The sequence below is a fragment of the Cynocephalus volans genome, chromosome 11 (genome assembly GCF_027409185.1).
Source record: "Cynocephalus volans isolate mCynVol1 chromosome 11, mCynVol1.pri, whole genome shotgun sequence".
NCBI classification, from domain to species: Eukaryota; Metazoa; Chordata; class Mammalia; order Dermoptera; family Cynocephalidae; genus Cynocephalus; species Cynocephalus volans.
The window spans coordinates 9,670,094-9,685,740 of NC_084470.1; the positions used below are offsets into that span (position 1 = coordinate 9,670,094).

General features: G+C 40.6%; 1 protein-coding gene across 2 annotated transcripts in view; it reads right to left on the bottom strand.

Annotated features, from left to right (window-relative positions):
• The window catches only part of POU6F2 (POU class 6 homeobox 2), a 449,402-nt gene that overhangs the window by 251,467 nt on the left and 182,288 nt on the right, over positions 1-15,647 (bottom strand). The window lies entirely within an intron of this gene.

Below are 15,647 nucleotides of genomic sequence, written 5' to 3' on the forward strand. Positions count from 1 at the left end.
AAAGAAGTCAAGGAAGGATGCACGACGGGAGAGGCCAGTGTGAAGGGTGGCATGTGCGAGGCCACACTGTCACCTCTCTAGCCCTCCAGACACACCTGCTTTTGTGTGCCCCTTTCTCCATAAAAAAATTCAAAATTATATTTTGTGACTGCATCAGCATAAAGACAGAGATAATCCAGGCTGGATTCATTATTATACTTATTATTATTACATTTTTTTCTTCTGATTTTAAACAAAATTAAAATTAAAATATTTTCATGGACCCCTTTAAAGTGCCATGGTCCTGAGCACTACGCCTGCTGTGCCTGAAGGATAAGTCGACCCTAGACATGTGTCCTGATTCTCCTGGAACTGTTTCTGTGCATGCCTGATATTGTGGCTTAATTATTAGTAATATACTTTTTCACATTCAAAAATGACCTAATTTGGACAATAAAACATACAGTCACCATACACTGATGTACCAAATTTCAGACATGCTCAGTTTGAGGTGCCGGTTGGGACCTGTGAATGAAAGTATCTAGTGGAAAAATGGAAGTATGGGTCTAAAGTCAGAAGAAAGATTTGGAGTCAAAATACAGAGTGTAGTGTTGGTATTTAAATACCAGGAAAGCCATGGGAATGAATGGAGCAGAAAAATAGAGGGCTGAAGAGAGCACTCACTCAAGGGACGGACAGAGGAAGAGGAAGTAATAAACCAAAGACTAGGAGAAAACACACGCACGAGACACTGTGGTATCACAAACCGAGGGAAAAGCAATCATGCTGGAGGGAAGAGAGGCCACGTGAAGAGGAAGTGCTGGGTGGGCCTGAGCTACCAGAAGCACATGGCCGACCTGCGAGACCAGCGTCATTGCGCTGGGGGAGCAGACTCTCCATCACAGTGACTTGAGGCAGGACTAGTGCTTCCAAGTATCGGGGCTGTGACAGGGAAGAGAGAGGCCAGGCAATGACTGGACAGGATGCGGGGCCCAGGAAGACAGGAAGAGCTTGAGCAGACCTGAGAGCAGACATAAAGGGGCCGGTGGAGGTTGATCAGGGTGAAGACTGAGGGTAGATGGACAGTCAATGGGGTAAAGGAAGGGAGAAATGGGTGGAAATGGGATTGGGGCTTTGATCAGGACAGGACATCTCTGCCACGTGAACAGGAGGAAATGACACATGACTTCAGATAACTGTAGGTATTTTCAGCACTAAATATAATGAAAATAAAGAGATCACAGTAATATATGAATGCAGTGAAAATCAGATATAGCTGGTTGTGGTTTTCTAATTGTAGTCCCTCTTAAAAACTGTCCTGGTTCCATCTACAATATAAAATATTGTGGGCTAACATCTAATTTTCAGAACTCAAGAGCCAATACAGAGAAGTGGCAACTAACAGAAATTCACACTTTACTGTAACCTCTGAATTCAACCAGGGGCTCTCAGTTACGTTTTCTAACTGCATCTACCTGGAGAGGGTCTGACTACTGGTCAGCAAAGAGGGTTTGCCTTCAACATAACATTATCTGTCAGCCTCTGTCATATTCTCAAGCACATAGGGTTTGTGATTGCAGCCAGAGTCCTTCTGCTTGAAGGACTCCAACCCCCCTCCGGGGTCAACTGAAGGGAGCTTTCTCCATTCACGTGTCCCACTTAGTGGGTCTCCCCTTCATCTGGCAGAAGCATGGGTGCACGTACACCTGAGCTAGCATGAGGAACAGGCTCTCTGGCTCAGAAATCTCTGGCACTCTCTTCTGAATTATCTCCGTTTCAGCTCCACGCTGAGGCTAGAATATTAGAAGTTGAGAAGTGAGGCAAAACAGACCTAAATCTCCACTGAGTAGCTCATGTACACCACCAGAGCAGCCACCAGGCAGAGTGTGTGGCCACACTAAGAACCTGTGGTTCCCCCTACATTGCCACCCACCACTTGGAGGAGTTCAGAACATATTATCCATCAGGCCGTGAGGAAGTAGGGCAGACCTCTGCTACAGGAGGACCACTGGAAAGCGTGGGAAGGGCCATCATCCTAAACTGGAAATAACAGAGAGGCACAGAGTCCATGTTGCTTTGGGCATCTAGGCCATGGGTGAAGTGCTAGTCCCTTTCTCTAGAGCGTGAGAGCAGTGATTGTCTTCTAAATAACTCATTCTTAGGGGAAACAGTGACAAGTTTAAATGAGGGGAGATCACAGGATACTGAAACCAGTTGATTAAGTTAGAGTAAAATCACTAGCTACACTTTTTCAACATTCCTATATGGGACATTCATCGAGCACTTATGTCATGGATTATCTCATCATCTCTACATCAACTCTACATAATAGTTGGTTTTATTAGTCCCATTTTACAAATAGGCAAACTGAGGCATGGAGAAGTTAAGTAACTTGTCTGAGGTTAGCTCGTGAGTAGCCAAGCTAGCTCAAACTCCAGACAGAATCCACCTTCTTATCTACCGCTAAGCTATCTCTCTACAGCTAAGCCGTCCAATATGGTAGCAACTAGCTGCGTGCAGATATTAAGCCCTTGACACACAGTCAACTGAACAGAGAGGTCCTTTAAGCATAAAATGCACACAGAGGACTTCTGACACAGAGCAAGGAAAAAATTTATAACATATCTCATTAGTAATTTTTATATTGATTACAGGTCAAAATGATATTATGTGGGGGTACACTGAATTAAGTAATTATTAAAATTAATTTCCTCTGTTTCTTTGGCTTTTTAAATGTGGCCACTAGAACATTTAAAGTTACGTTGGGGCTTGCATTTGTGGCTCATATCATATTTCTATCGGACGGTGCTTCTCAATAGCATTACAATGGGACCTGAAGGGACAGGCCTCTGGTAACTCCTATCTTCAATTTTCTGAAACATGGCGGTAGGGATGGGATGAGCAGTAATTGATCCTCAAGTACAATTTTCCTTTGTTTCCTGGGTTACAAAATGCTTTGAAAATAATAATATTCTAGTGAAGAATCACTTTCACCATATTAAATTGTATAGAGTAATCTAGTAAATCCTACAGATTAAGCCACTCATGTGAGCAAGGAATTAAACTGATGCAGAAGTTTAGGTCTAAAACAATGTTTCATGGACAACTGGTAATAGTTTAAATGTCCAACAGTAGGGCATGGTTATGCAAATTATGGAATATGCATGAGAACGATGCTTCTGAAAAGTTTACAATGACACTGGAAAATGTCTGTCATCTAATGTTAAATGTACCATATTATCTTAACTATATGAACACATATGTGCAAAAAAATGGAAGACAGTACACCGAAATGTTAACTACTATCGTTTGGGGAAGATGAGGTTTGGAGTGATTTTTTTTAAACAAATCTTTTTACATCTTCTTGCTTTTTCTGATTTCTCTAAAAGGAGCAACTCTTTCTTTCATAGAAGCGATTCTTCAGCAAAGCCAACCAGACTCTCTCTGCTGTCACCCACTTGCAAACGCTGCAAAAGTCGTCTGATGGCCCTGCTCCTGAATAGTCGCAGAACTGCTGAGCACGAGGGCACACGTTGAACATAAGAAAGTCTCTCCTGACTTTAAAAGTTTTAAACACTTAAACATATTAAAAGACAGAAGTGATTTTCACAGAGGAGATTGAGTTGATGGAGCTGCTGCTTAAAACAGGGCAAAGGACAGAGTCACCTCCTATCCTATCTAAGACCACATGGAAGGGATGCGCGGCAGGTGTCCCAGGGCTAGATGCTCTGAAACGTGGGTTTCTCGCTGTAGACTGTTAAGGACGGACATTAACCAATTGAAGGATTATTTTGTTTTATAGTTGAACATCTTTTTTGTCCAACAGCCTATTTTTCTCCCCTTTTGACTCAATTTTTGAGGGAGGAACATAGACAACACTGAGAGACGCTTGCTAAAATGTCTAAGAAAAATCTAAATCTAAATAATAGACATCTTATAATTTACAGATTATTTGCTTTCCAAATTGTACCCTGACACAAACAAACAAAACTTTGTTTCCCAAAACGTGCCCTGATACTTAAAAGTTGGATATTCTATCCTTAAATATAACTACTAAAATACTTTGACTAAGGAAAGTTGGTTAATTTTTAGCTAGTAATTTCATAGTAGAATTTACAGAAGTATTTTATAGCAGAACTTACAGAATAAAGATGCATTATAAGATACATCTAAGATACATGTGAACTCCATTTCAATTCTGATTTTTGTTTCACATTTGCTGAAAAGTCATTTAAAATGGTTAATAATTTCATAGAAATATGGTAGTTTCTTATTTAGTTAAATAAGGATTAGGTAGGTCTTAATCTGTCTTCTGTCTCTGTTGTTCCTAGTTTATGATTAAGTGAATATAATGATATTGCAATATTGAAAGTGCATGAACATGCTGGTTAAAGGCAGAAAATTGGGAGATTTTCAGTTATCCTGGCAATATGATTGCATCCAAAGTATCTAGGCCTGATGGTTTTAATAAAATTATTATTATAGTCTATATACAGCATGTAGTTTGCAAAGGATTCTGGGTATTTTAGAATTTTTTTTGCTTTATTTTTCTCAAAATATTAGACAAAATATCAGAATGTGCATTTTTACCAATCTAACTCTTTAACATGCAAAGTTAAAAGTATAGTAAGCAACAGAGATATGCAGAGACAAAACAAGAACATAACAACCAATAGGCTATTTTACTTTTTAATTTTTTATTCACAAAATGTTACATAACATTTTATGAAAACTGATTTTATTGAAGAACGTATGGCTATTTTATTGTGAGCATTCACCTCTAGTTTAGTCATTTATCCAGTCATTCAACAAGTAATTGCTGTACCCTGCTGCACACTGTTCTATGTGTTACTAAAGGTCAAATGGTAACTGGGTGTGGTGGAAGTTCTGGGTGTATTTATAGTTCCAATCTGGCCATGTGTCTATACCAGGCCAAGAAGAACAGAGAAGTTACCTTTTTACAATTGAAAGTTTTTAAACACTGTATGATTTGATGGAACTTATTTATTGCAATGGGTGTGTACCTGTTAACTCTCTATCCCCTTCAGACAGGTTCTCCTTGTTTTGTTTGTTTGAGGTAGGGGGGCTGATGCTTTATGACCATGTCTCAGCTCAAGCACATGCTTAACAAGCATAACAATCCTTCTCCCAAGGACTTTCATTCTCAGAGCATAATGGATTTAAAATGTTAAAGTAATGAGAGCAATTAAAGGGAGTTTCAAGTCAATTCTTTTAAAAAGAGTTTTCTCTGTGAATAAAAATCAGCAGGCAATAAAATAACAGTGTAAAAATAAGATGCTGGATCTAATCAGATCTAACACATACAGTTGTTTGTAGGAAATAAAACTCTTTCCTACTGTTCAAACTTCCTCTCCCGTAATTTGCATTCTTTACATAGTCCAAATCCTGTTTTAGGATACTATTGAAATGTGTGACTCAGTTAATTCCATGATGCAGGATTGTTAAACATAAAATAATGTACTAGGTAGGGCACATGCCATCCATCACAACAGACAACTGAGGAAACAGGAAAGCACTACGTTTTTAGAGTAAAATGCGATATAATGACCATTGCTTTGAAATGGATCAATCTGGCTGTGCTGGCGCAGCTGCATGGCATTCAAAGCAGCAATCACTGCTGGCTCTGGTGTGGTAGTTTTCTGCCCGATGTCGTCTCATTTTATCCCCTCGGAAAATGGCAGTGGGAACGAAAAGACGCGGGTGAGACACATCAGGTTTTCCTTCAGCGTCCTTTCTATTGTGTTAACAACTCTTGATCGTGCTGGCAATTTTCCACTGTCTTGTGTTAGGAATTACACTGCTACGATTTGCACCTCTCCAGTTAACCTGCACCAGACACCCACCCCAGAACCCTTTCCAGCAGGTTTGCAACCCAGTCACAAGCATTTACATTAGGCCAGAAATGGGGAGAAAGGGCTCATGAACAAATCTACATTGCTGAACATGTAAGTCTCTCACTTTCATCACAGTGTGATTTTTCCACATGCAGAATAATGCCTGGTGCAAAGGTTACTATCGTTATAATAGTGAAAAGAATACTGGAATGTAAAGAGAGCTGGTTTCTCAAATCAACATGTTAATTATCTCAGAGACCTCAGAGAAGTCTTTGAAAACAGATAATATTCCTTGCTCTATCTACCTCACACGATTGTATGATACTAAAAAGGAGAACCCAGATACAAAATGTTCTGACAATTTTAAGGTGTTCCACAAATATGAAGTGCTTGGTCATGTTATGACTCTTAAGAACATAAACATATGTTGTAATTGGTGCTTGGCCAAAATTCCTAACTTTATTTTTTCTAAGACTTTAAAAAATCTTTTATAAGATGTAATCAATTGTGTTACTATTGTAGATATTCTTTCTGTGGTATCCCTCTCAATTTGAAAATTCCAACTACATGTTATCCACAAAAAAAAAAAGAAAAAATTCCAGATAGATTAAATAGCTATTTCTAAAAAAAAAATAACACATTTGAGAAAGTATCAAAAGAAAGTATGGGAATAGTTTTATAGGCCTGAGTTAGAATAGGCCTCATTTAGCATGACTTAAAGCTTAAAAGTCAAAAAGCAAAAGTGTAACGTATGTGACTATATAAAAATATATATCTTCTCTCAGGCAATAAACTAATTTTGAAGACAATGAAGAATTGGTATAAAATATTTCCACATATATAATATTCAAAGCATTAACATCCATAAAATATAACACTGCCTGTCCATCAACAATAAAAAGCTTACCTAATAGAAAATTAGGCAAATGATATAACCAATTCATAAAGGAAGTACAAATAGCTAATAAAAGAAGGAGAAAGTTACTTAAGATCACTAGTAATTGAAGAAGTGTGTAAAATGGCACAGTCGTTGTGAAGGGAAAGTCTGTAGCACCTACTGCAGAGGAAGATGTTTCTGTGTGGTACCAGAAAGTTCATCTAGACGTCCTTCCTGTAGTAATAGTCACCCTGGTACAAGGATGTGCACAGAAGGATATTCACAGAGACACTGTCTGTACAGGTAAATATTTTACAAAGGACCCAAAGGTAGATCTATCAATAGGAGACTATTTAAATTAATTATGAATCACCTGTAACACGCAGTATTAAAAACTGAGCACTGCCATAGATAATTATATTTTATACAATTTTATTAATTATATTTTATATAATTATATTTTATATTTTGTTGTATTTTGTAGGGTACAAAAGAAAAATTCTAGATAACATGCATAGGATGAGCCTTGTTTGTAACAAACAAAATGATATTCACATGTTATATATTTTAATTATATAGCATATTAAATATATATGTATATACATATTATATACATTATATATACTGTATATTATGTCTTCATATATATCAAGTTGGTTTGAATATGCACAAAGTCTTGAAGAATTTAAATCGAACTATTCAAAATGTTTACTGAAGAATGGGTGTGAGACGTGAGGAAAGACATCTATGTTATTTGAATATGCTACAAAAAATATGTATTATTTGGTAATACGTTAACAGCATAACCTACAAAAATTTCCCAAGATCTTTAGTTTCTTTGTCTCTATATGTGAAACTTACTGAGCTAAAATTAGCCTGTAGGGGAACCCCACTCAAGACTGGGACACTATTGGCCACAGAATGTCTCCTTTATCCCCCAGGAAGTGGACCTACTTGGAACAAGGCTTTCTGCCTCACTAGGGTGTGGTGAATATTCCAGCACCACTTTCCATAGGAAGGTGTAACAGTTTGACAGTCATACACAAGGATAAACAGGGATCGCAGAGTAAGGAAGAAGCTCCAGAGGGCCCTGGAGGTGACAGTGGGTCTGGACAAGTGTGACGTCTCCAGTAGCTGATGACGTCATGTGCTTTCACAAACAATAGTTAGGTCAGGCTGACACGTGGGCTCTGTCCAGAATGATAACTTTTCCTAAGCACGTTCTAATTCTCCAAACTGTTTCCCAATTAGAGTCTAACAGAACATTACTTCCATAGGAACAATAATTTGGTGAGGGAATAAAGTTTCCATGATCAAATAAGATCAGGAGATGATAGGACAAACCAAGTTTAACTTGGAGAGAAAGTCTAACTACCTTTAACATATAAAATTAATTGTGACTATCTAAAAGAGATTAGAGTATATTCCATTTTTCAAAGTTATGTTCAATTGTCGAAACAACCAAGTTTTCCACACTATGGGCAGAATACTAGTTTGGAAAACAGAACCTAAAATGGTAAAAATGTCTTGGGCCTTGGCAGCAAGACTCATTTATTTATTTATTAATTCAACCACTGCTGATGGAACACCTTGTTTGTGTTGGACATTATGGTGGGCGCTGAAAATGTCAAGACATAGGACACAGCCTGGAGGATGAGGTTAACACAAGCAGGTACTTGTACTGTAGGGTGGCAGGTGCAATGACAGAGATGTGGCAGGAGTGCAGCCAGGTGACAGAACTGTCCCGAGTGAGGGGAGGGAAGGGATGGGGAAAAGTTCTCTGGAGGAAGGGATTTGCTTGTCAGAAAGCAAGAATGATCACCTAGGAGCTGTGACATTTCACAGGGATTTAGTAAAAAAAATTCCACAATTACTAATATTACCAAGAATGCTCTGAGAGCTCTTGGCTCAAGTTGTATTTATTTCTCAGAACTGCCACCATTTTCTGAATTAGTAATTTTTGCAGTAAATATAAAGAATTTCAGATGACTTAACTCAATCGCAAACAAGGTTCCAGGAGACACAGACAAGGGCACTTCAAAAAGTTCACAGCAAGTCGGAAGTGAGAGATAACACCAACCTTCCCATGACTTTTTTGAAGACCCCTTTGCAGACCCCCCAGCACAAGGCAGTTTAAGAGCCACTTCCACTTAGTCATCACCGTCACCCCCATCCCAGGCTGGGAGACACCAGCGTGCCTGGCTATGGCCTTCCAGAGCTCCCGCTTCTGTGCTTATCAACTATCTGGCTCTCACCTCTTTTTAATATGAAAAATGTAAATCAAGTTAACTAGGAGCTTCTAATTTAAAGAAGTTTCTGCCTGTGGTTGAGTTGGGTTGGGGATTCTTGAGGTTACAACAGGGGAAGACTTAGGAAGGCAGGTGGGAGATATTTCTCTTCCATGAAATGATGAGTCAAACTTATTGTCCATCAAGTTTGGGATACTGGGTACCTGGTGGTGCCAGTCACCTGGGACACAGGAACAGCACCAACAAGCCAACAGGGGGAAGAAAGGTTGTGCAGAAAAGAGAAGGTGCCCACCGCTGAGTCTGAGGCATCTATGGGAAGTATCCTAGTGGAGAGAGTCCACTAGGCAATGGTTAGATATATGTAAGTCCTGCACACCAGAGAGAGGATTGAGATAGAAAAAGGAATGCTGGACTCATCAGCATGTACAGTAACGACAACTTGGAACTAGAGAACACAGCCTGGGGGAGTGTGGGGACAGAACCCTGCGGCATACCAGTGTTTAAGTGTCAGGTAGAGAAGAAAAACCAATGGAAGCAGAAGAAACTATTTAATATAAATAGGGAACTGGAACAGAACCATGGGAGGGAGCTGGAAACGGTCAAGAGCGCCCACCTACTGCAGCCTGGAGTCCACAAGGTGAAGACTGACAAGGGCCCGCTGGATTTGGCAATGGGGGTATCTCATAGTACCCCAGGACGGTAAGCATGGTAAAGATCAGTCAGTGTGGGCTCTGGAGCTACAGGCTTCTTTGCCAGAGTCTCAGTTCTGTGAGCTGTGTGAACTTGGACAATCTACGTAACGCCCCGAGCCTGAGAATCCTTATGTAGAGAGTGAAAATTCTGCATTCATATCTGACTTTCAAGGCAATCTGTGGAATGAGTGCACTGATGCACATGAAGCTTTTATTACAGCAGGTGTTACAAAATAAATTTGCAATAAATGCTAGTTTGTCCCTCAAAACCAGGATTCTCATCAACACCAACGTGTGAAACCTTGGAACCAGTTTCCACCAATTCCCTCCATCTCACACCTAAGTAACCAACCACTTCGCTGTACATCTTGTCTCACATCCCTCCTGTTTTATTCGCAGCCACCAGCTAGTCCAAATTCTCTCTGCATCATGCCTGAATTACTGTAACAGGCTCCTAACTGCTCTTGCTGTGGGCTCCGGTCTTCCCTGCTCCACATCCCCTGCCCGTTGCCTCTCACTGTGCCCAGCAAGCACCATCGCTGGTGAGCTTGCCTATGTCATGGCCTTCATGCTCCTCACCACCCGCAGAACAAAGCATACATCTTTACACTAGCTTCTGAGCCCCCATCCCCAGCCTCTGGACCCACCCTTCCAAGGTGATCCTTACCTCCCAGAGCTGCTCAATTTGCAGAGAAAACTTTTAGCCACAGCCTTTGCAGTCTCTCTTGTCTGGGCCGGTCACCTGCTCAAGCTCACGTGTGGCTCTGTGCCTCTGTCTGTGCCATCTCTAGATCTGGAATGCCCCTTTCCACTTGTTGAAATTTAACCCAACAGTTGAAGTCCAATTCAAGCCCCTATAACTCAGATCTTTTTTTCTCTTAACAACTCTGACCATTTGCTGTCCATAATGATTATTTGTGCATTCAGTTTGTTAAACTATTTCATGGGAACATATTTTATTTTTTTTACAAAGACTATAAGCTACTAGAAAGCTAAGACCATGCATTAGACCTGTTTGCCCTCTTCCACAATGCTTAGAGAAGGCCCGGACACATTTCAGGTGCTTGAGAAACACTTATTTAAATGAAATAAACTTTTGAAATAGTCAAAAGGCAATTTAGTAATTGTTTTATTGGTAGCTGGCACACAAATACTGCTACTAGTAAATAACAGTCATTTTAAAATCAATGAATAATGCAGGAGCATGGTCTTTGTGCTGGAGGTACAAGAAGAAAAGAAAAGAACTGATCTGCCTGATACAGAAGAGAAATGAAACTGCTGGCACTTGTGGATTCTGGTGTAGGTATGGTACAAAGACTGTTCAACCAGCGTTCAGGAAGATGGGGTTGAATCTATACCACTTCTCAACAGGGTGCTGTGGTCTGTGGGTACACTGCAAACCTTTGTAGGGTAGGTTGCCACATTTTGATTAATGTATCATTTACTTGTCTTACAACTGAAGAGATACTGACTATGACGTCCGTCAGACAGAACTTTGATCAGAGAAGTTCAGGGATTAAATGGGATAGCTGTGAGAAAGAGGTAGTAGATAAAATGCAAAATCAGAATTCCTGTTAAATAGAATGTGCAAAATCTTTATGCACCCATAAGAGAGAGTGTCACTCGGGCAAGGGCAGCTCTATGGAGACAGTACAACAATTTGCCAGGGGAACAGAGTGATTGCAATAGAAAGGTTGTTTGTTGTTTTAGTGGGAACCACATTTTTAAAACTGGTGAGCCACCAAGAACTCTAGTATACCAAAATGTGCAAGAACATAACCAAAGCCTCAGTACCACTGGGACAGCAATGGAATGGGTACAGGAAGCAGGGGAGAAACATGCTCTGAGCCAAGCAGGGGTTCAGTCCAGTCCAGACACTCTTCAGAACTAGATGTGTAAACTCGTAAACTTGGACAAGTTAAGCTCTGTGGCCCTCAACTTTCTCATTTGCAAAGTAAGGCTACTAATTCCCTCCTGGCAGTGTTGTTAGGAAAGTAAACACAATAATTAGAAAGTAGTGTTGCACATGCCAGCTGTGCTCAGCATCCTGCAAAGGCTTGTAGATGCCAGCCTGGTTGCTTTTCTCACCTCTGCCTCATACAAGATGGGATGGAACGGGGTAGATAATATGATCCCTGAGATCTCCTGGGCCCTCAAGTTCAAGGAGTTTTCATCCCATCAAACATATCAAACACACAGCCACAGCCTAGAGTAAAAGGGTTAACAAATGAAGGAGGAGTTAATCCCATCTGGGGCACCACTTTATGAGGGGCTGAGGGGAGTGCCGCTGTCTTTTAATCAAGGACATTAGATTATAGTCAGGACAGAAAAGCCTTATGAAAACACGAGTGTCTGCCAGTCAGGGCGGGCTGTAATGCCCCTGGGAAGTGTGACATAATCACTGATTCTAGTGAAGATATAATTTTAGGAAATACAAACCCTTTGCATAATTTAAATAAATGAGCTAAGGATGACTTCAAAGAAATAGAAATAATGGGTGGCGGTTAACATAGCAGCGATTAATATTAATGAAAAGGAAGAGCAGGACCGTACTTAATATGCCTAAAGTGGAGCTGGAAATTGAGTTACTGAGGGTGAAAAGACTTATCTGGTTCAAGAGAGGACCAACGTCTCTCTCTAAAATCTCCCATGAAGAAATCACTTCTGGACACAAAGTTCTTGACAGACACTCACCTTTAACCCCAGGAGCCTCTCATCCTTGTCTCCAGTCCTCCGCTCTATGTGCACATACAAGGTGGCCTTGCCCCTGTCCCCGACACTGAGCCAGGCCTGCACAGCAACGCTCTCAGGAGCTCTGGCCGGCTTCCATGCAGACACGGCTGCCCACCCACAGATCAGCACAGGAACGCCCCCCCAGCCTCCCCTCCCATCTGACGTGGTGCCCAGCATGGATCGGGCTTAGCAAGCACAGAGCCCGGCTGCTAATACGGACCTTCGGGAGCAGAGTCTTATGTGGAGGTACGTGGGAGTGACAGGGTGGCAGAGTAGGTGGAACTCTGAACCCCACTTCAATCCTACCACTTATGCTTATATCCATTTATAGAAATGATTTCATTTGAAAAAGCATGGATGTGGGAAGGAGAAGATGGTAAAAAGAATCAATAGTTTAGCTGTTATATTTTTAAATTATCATTATTACTTATTTTTTAATTGACAAATTAAAATTTCATATATTTATGGTGTACGACATGATATTTTGAAATATATATATACATTGTGGAATGGCTAAATCAAGCTAATTAACATATGCATCACCTCACATACTTATACGTTTATGGTGAGAACACTTAAAATATACTCTCTGAAGCGGAGCAAGATGGAGGACTAGAGATGCCCAATGCGTGATCCTCCCACAGAAAGGGCCCAGAGAAAGGAAAGGCCAGCTAAGTATGGTGGAGAGCATCAGTGGGAGAGCACGGGAGGGTGGTGGGAGCCTGGCGAGGACAAAAACCATGCAGGTGTAGAGGAGAAAGAGGCATGTGGCTTCAGCACCAACACCTACGTCTCCAACACCAGGATAAGCCAGGAGGAATTCTCCCTTGCAGTGGAAAGAATCTGCTCAGCCATAAGCAGTTCCCAGCAGTAACCCTCCTCCTGCTCCTGTCCCAACCTTCCCCCAACACCACTGCAGTTGTCTGTACCATTTTCTAGTCCCAAAGCCATGGCCCTTTTACCTGCACAGCAGTTCACCCTACACAGAGCACCACACTGTACAGCCCTTGCTGTGTGGCTCCAGCCTTCCAGCTGCCTGTGTGGCCCTGGCTGCCCATGTTACTCCAACCAGCAGATCCCTACCCACTCATGTGGGCCCAGCCATCTAGCTGCCTGCATGGTCCCAGCCAACACAGCCACCTGTGTGGCCCTACCCACACACACGAGCCCAACCATCCAGCCACCTGTGCAGCCTCAACCATCCCAGCTGCCCACAAGACCCACCCTCAACCTATACAGGCCCAGAAGTTTATGCAGCCCCAGCCACAGACATAGCTGCCAGCATCCCCTGGAAATACTGAGTCTACCCAGAACTACTGAGTCCACCCAGAACTACTGAAACTACTGAGTCTTCCTGGAACCAAAACTAAAACACCCCACCCAAAAGGAAATATATAACAAATCTACAGGAAGGAGTCTCTCCTCAAAAGCCACCCCAGAGTAATAGAAGAAGCAAACACCAGATAACTAGGCATCAATGCAGCAATACTAGAAATAGGAAAAAACAATAAAATATGACACCACCAAAGGAACACTATAATTCTCAAATACCAGACCCCGTACAACAGGAAACCCTTGATATGTCTGAAAGGGAATTCTGAGTAACAATCTTAAAGAAGCTCACTGAGATACAAGAAGACTCAGTTAGACAATACAACAAAATGAGAAAATCAGTCCAGAACATGAAGGAGGAAATTTGCAAACAGATAAATATCATAAAAAAGAATGCAGCCGAACTCCTGGAACTGACTCATTCAATGAAATAAAAAATACAACTGAGAGCATAAGCAGTAGGCTAGAACAAGCAGAAGAAAGAATCTTGAAGAAGAAAGATCTTGAAGGCAGTATTTTAAAATAACCTAAGCAGACAAAAAAGAAAAAGAAAAAAGAATTTAAAAAATGAAGAAAATCTCAGAGAGCAAGCAGACCACCTTAAGCGAACAAACATCTGAATCATGGGTGTTCTGGAAGGGGAGAAGAAAGGACAAGGCATTGAAAACATAATCAATGAAATAATAGCAGAAAACTTCCCAGGTATTGGCAGAGATATGGATTTCCATATCAAAGAGGCTCAAAGATCCCCAAACAGATTCAATCCAGGAAGGTCCTCTCCAAGACACATTGTAGCCAAACTGTCAAAAGACAAAGACAGACTACTAAAAACAGCAAGAGAAAAGCATCAAGTCACCTATAAGGGAGTCCCAATCAGACTAACATCAGACTTCTCAGCAGAAACCCCACAGGCCAGAAGAGAAGGGGGTGATGTTTCAAAGTACTAAAAGAAAATAACTGCCAGACAAGAATACTATACCTGGCAAGGCTACCCTTCAGAAATGAAGGGGAAATAATGTATTTCCAAGACAAATAAAAGCTGTGGGAGTTCACTACTGGAAGAACAGATATGCAAACGAGAAAGAGAAAGAGACTATGTCATACCACCTTAAAAAACCAACAAACACCAAAGATAAACAATAAGAGGGCAAGAAAGGAGCAAAAGATATTTAAATCAACCATAAGAAAAGCAATTAAATGTCAAGAGTAAGATCATAACTTTCAATAACAGCACTAAAGGTAAATGGATTAAATTCCCCACTCAAAAGACAAAGACTGACTGATTGGATTAAAAAGACCCAACTATATGCTGTCTACAATAGACTCACATCACCTGTAAAGATACACACAGACTAAAAAGAAAGGGATAGAAAAAGATAGACCATGTAAATTGAAACCAAAAATGAGCAGGAGCATTTATTCTTACATCAGATGAAATAGACTAAACCAAAAACCAAATTTGTGGTAATGGGCATGGTGCCAGTATGGATCTGGCCATCACATATTGGGCAAGAGTGGTGACAATTAGCTTTGTATCCCTTGAATATTCATAACCAATAAAAAAAAGAGAGAGAAAGAAGGCCACTATATAATCATAAAAGGATCTATCCAGAAAGAAGACATAACAATCATAAATATATATGATATATATGCACCTAACACCAGAGCACCCAAATATATAAGCTAAACACTATTAGACCCAAAGAAAGAGATAGACCCCCATACAATAATACTTGGGGATCTGAACACATCTTTTTCAACATTAGATGGATCATCTAGACAACAAAACAATAGAGAAACACAGGATTTAAATTACACTTTAGACCAATAGGACTTGGCAGATATCTACAGAACTTTTCATCCAAGAACTACTTTCTTGGATGAAAGAATATACTTTCTTCTCATTAGCACATGGAACATTGTCCAGGAT